We start from the raw sequence: 5,008 nt of genomic DNA on the forward strand, positions 1-5,008 counted from the left end.
TAGATAGATAGATAGATAGATAGATTTATTTATTTATTTATCTATTCATTATTTCCGTATTATTTTTTTTATCATCATTATTATTGTTATTATTTATTTATTTATTTACTTATTTATACATATCATGACAATCGTCTTTGGCCTGTATCCGGTGACTTGGTCACCTTTGGCACAAGATGTCTCCACTCAGGAGGCCGTGTACATTGGAGTGGTCACAGCTGTTCTCAAGAAAATTCACTTATTTATTGTATTTCTACACGAACGTGCACCGTGTAAGTGAAAGTAGGTTAATGGGTGTTTGTGTAGGTGTGTGTGTATATGTGTGTGTGTGTGTGTGTGTGTGTGTAGGCTAAGTGTGTGGTGAAACGTGTGACCCTGATAATGAGGACAAGCACAATGAAAAACACACTGACCCCCACAGATTGACCAACAGCTGCAGCACCCTGTGGTAGACCTATGGTCATGTCGTGCTGCTCAGTGAAAGACACGCCCCAATGAACACGCAGCATGGCACTTATTTGCCACCGACTCTCTTCTACAACATCTGTGAACCAGAATTAATTTGTTCTGCCTGCTTCCTGTCCCTCCCCGATTTCTAGAAAATTGAAACTAAAAATTGGAGAAAAAAATTTAACCAATAACCTAATCCCCTTCCCCCCTTCCAGACACATTGAGATACACAACAGGGGAAAGGAAAGTAATAAGATTAGTAAGTTTTTTCAGTGTTTAAGGCCAGAGGCCTACATGACATCATATAAAACACTCATTTGATAAATACATTTTCCATAATGAAAAGTGCAGGTTGTGCACATATTATATCTTATATTAGGTCAAATATCGCATATATCTGTCACTAGGACGAGTCAGGCTGAGAGGAATTCCTCAGGGGAAAGGAGATGACGTTTAGTTTGGTAAAAGTAAGTTTAAAGCCCTTCCCTCTCCTTCTAACCCAACCGTATTTGTATTATTCTTTTTTTACTTGATACGCCCATCAGGGTCTCCACTTAGTGTGTCTTCCCAACTGAGTCCCCGTGAAGTCATGCCCGAAACGCCGTTTCGAGAATTTGAATTAGAAAAGTAGTCAGCTGTAAGAAGAAGATAACACAAACAAACACAAACATAGATATACGGAGACATATGCTAACACATAATGTATACAAACACAGAAAGGTACACGCAAATACACATACAAACACAGAACATACACACGTGCACAATCACATAGATACATTATTATATTTAGATAAAGACACAAACACAAGCATACTACATACATACATACCAGGTGACCCCCCCCGAAAAAAAAACAACTTTACCCTCGGAGACACCCATAAAACGTTTTAAAACAGAGATAGAAACACACAATTTCTCAGACGTAATTGGTCGCCATTCAAATTTATTGTGACAAATTTACAAATTGTAAAAATTCCAAGTTTGACGGAAGTCCATGTGACGCCCATGTGACATATTATATCACGTTCAGAGGCGATTGACGAAATAATAATTGTCTCTTACATTTTCTTTTTGGTAAGCCTTTGATGTACCTGGATCTTGTACGGTTTAACCCTATCCGTCGTGTTTTACTATCGTTTACCTACGACATGGGGAACTCTGTGCCACCACTTCTCAAAGAGGAAATTTACTCGTTAATCCGCTCCGTACGCTTTGCATAGCAGTCTGTCAAAGTGCTTTTTTACGAAATACTGAACGTTTCAACGAGATCTTGGTACTAGAAGTATTCTAAAATGTGAAGAATACAACCCCAGGGGTACAAAATGACCCCAGGGCGTACGGATAGTGTTAAACTTCAGATCGTACTTCAGCATGCACCGAACAGATTCTCAAGCAATAGTTAATTCAATACCATGACGACGAACTAACTTTTTAGGTTCTTCGCTCACAGACTCCATCAAGACTGCCACATTCTTCGTCCCACTGTGGGTAAACCTAGTTTTTGATCTCTTGTTTTTATTTTCAACAGAGCCATTTGACATGAAGTCCCACATTAAGTATTGTTATAGTATAAGGTTTTATGGCGCTCGCAACTGCTAAGGTCATATGAGCGCGGTTTATAAATTTGTCACAATAAATTTGAATGGCGACCAATTACGTCTGAGAAATTGTGTGTTTCCATCTCTGTTTTAAACGTTTTATGGGGGTCTCCGAGGGTAAAGTTTTTTACTTGGTATATTCTTACGGGCTTTGTTGTGAATTCCAAACTGCTTACAAAAGAGATTCCGTGTCTGCATATGTGATTTTGTTCAACATTAAAAATACATTTTTTTAACAGTGAACTGTATCTTCGGATTGGCCATGGGAGCTTCCAATGTATTGTTGTTTTTGTTACGAGCTTCTCCTTTCGGATGGGGTGATTCAGTTTGCTGTCTGTCAATTTTTGTGTGAATTGTGCTCTTTGGTGGTGAGTTATAGGCTTTCCCGCGGGTAAGCACACAGTCGTTACACCTCTACTAAAGAAACAGTCGTTATCCCTGCGTGAGGTTAAGAACTATAAGTCTGTCTCAAACCTACATAGAAAAGTAGTTGAGAGAGAGAGAGACACAGAGAGAGAGAGAGAGAGAGAGAGAGAGAGAGAGAGATAGAGAGACAGACAGACAGACAGACAGACAGACAGAGAGAGAGCGAGAGAGAGAGAAAGAGAGAGAGAGACAGAAAAAGAGAAAGAGAGAGACAGAGAGAAAGACAGAGAGAGACAGAGAATGAGAGAGAGAAAGAAAGAAAGAGAGATAGGGAGCTAGTAAGACAGAGAGACAAACAGACAGAGAGACAAACAGACAGAGAGACAGACAGGCACCGAGGAAGAATGGCAAGACAAATAAAGTACAGTTAGGTGCACTCTTAAATTCCACAGAAAACAATGATGTAAAGTGCGGGTCATTTAGTTCACAACATGTCTTCATTATCCACTCACGCAAGCAGCAGACAGATTGCATCCTGTGAGCTCACTACTGTTATGCACGTATTATTCTGAAGAACAATCGCAAACGGTTTATAAATATAAAATAAGGCTTTGTTATATAACAGACGCACGGTCAAAAGTAACTGAGGACAATTCCACAATTGTTACACTCCTTGCGTCATGGATGAAGAAAGGGTAGCACAATAATTGCTGAAAATCTATAACTATTTTAGTTCTCTTTTCTTATTTAAAATGTGTAAAAGCAAGTATGTTGCGGCATCATCGATACAATTTAGATCTATTAACAGCAACTGGACATGGATGGCTGGTGCCTATATAAATCATTCATTCATGATAGGAGCTGGGTTTCGATCCTGGCTGAAAATCTATAACAATTCTAGTGCGCGTTTCTTAACTTAAAAGTATAATAAATATAGGTGTTTTGAGGCACTATAGACACAATTTAGATTTTTTATTAGGAGGTGAGTTTCAACCTTGGGTTGAAAATACTGAACGGCGTACAACGTCCCATGAGAAAGACGGAAATACTGCCACTCATCCCCCCAACCCACACACACACATACCTTTTTTAAACACCGGAATGGAACTCGTGTCTTCTGCGTGCAACTACCCACAAAATCACAGAGGTATGAGGCCTTTACTTTACATATAATAACACTTACTTATGATTGATACAAGGTTGTGGTGTGAAAGGCTGAGAGTCGAGATTGTTGACAGGAATCAAATGAGTGAAAAAGATAAAAAGACTGAGGTGATATGCAAGAAAAAAAGAGTGCACAAGAGAGTGTTTATTCGATTTTTAAGTGCCTGAGGTCTTGTATCTCTCTATGAGCATAGAGTAGGGATGAGGTATGTGTCAAAAATATTTTACCGGGAAAGGCATCTATCTATCTATCTATCTATCTATCTATCTATCTATCTATCTATCTATCTATCTATTTATCTATCGAACTACATTTTATGTGTGAGTCTCTCTCTCTCTCTCTTTCTTTAGGAGGTCTCCGAGACAGCACATGGTCAAATACATATGAAAAGTGAACAAACGCTTTGTTGCCATCGGTGCACCTAAAATCACTCACATACACTTCGTCTAGATATGCACCCCCTCAAGACTAACAGATCCAAGAAAAGGTGCTCTTGACCAGGAGCTAAACTAAATAGCTCTACTTTTTGGGTCGGTTCAGCTGATGTCTAATCCAAAATTTGAGCGGACTTTGCCGCGGTCAGAGAAGGAATTTCATTTACTTCTGTGGTCCACTGGGGATTTTTGCGTTGGAAGCCTGCAAGTGCGAGAGAAACACTGCTTTGTTTGATGAAGAAATAACATGGCTAGGCGCTGGCGTAACCCTTATCCAAAGTGGCAGCAAGTTAGGTTCGTGAAAGTGGCAGCATGTATTCAACAGGAGAGACCGCCAATCTTACTACTCTGATAGGACCCAACCAATTAATAGGATAAAATGCTTTTCGCAAGGACACAACGTCGGACCGAGTTAAGACTCGAACTCCCCAAACCCGCAATCTCAAGATTACCGTTCCGGTAGCCTAACAACTTGGCTATCGACGACACTGGCTTTTGTACATTATTATATCTACGTGTCACGACACGATGGAATTAGCCGCTTGTCAATTTTTGGGCAAGTAGAGTTATTGGTATTATCGAAAAGCTTATTCAATTGCCTTGCTTTCAATGAAAAAAATACTAATCATCCTTGAATAAAAGTCAAGATATTTGGGATTGAAGGGCGTGAGGTCGTCTGGTTTCAATGGTGCCATTAGATAGACAATGGCCGTCAAAGTTTGGTAAATCCAATAGCTAGAGAGTTTATGAAAACTGAAAATAAAGACTTATTTCTGTGCCTTGAATCAACATTTTTCAATAACATTCACTTGGAAATTTGCTTTCGTATGGACATAAACGGGTTGGCAAGAAAAACAACAATTCGTTAAAAATTGCCAAACTGGAAAAAAAAGTCTGTTTCTACGATTTCATTATTTTGACAAGCGCCTGATTTCACAACGAAGCCACACAAAGGCACACACAAACACACGCACACACACACACTCACACAC

This window comes from Aplysia californica, unplaced genomic scaffold (assembly GCF_000002075.1).
Source record: "Aplysia californica isolate F4 #8 unplaced genomic scaffold, AplCal3.0 scaffold00710, whole genome shotgun sequence".
In the NCBI taxonomy this organism is placed as follows: domain Eukaryota; kingdom Metazoa; phylum Mollusca; class Gastropoda; order Aplysiida; family Aplysiidae; genus Aplysia; species Aplysia californica.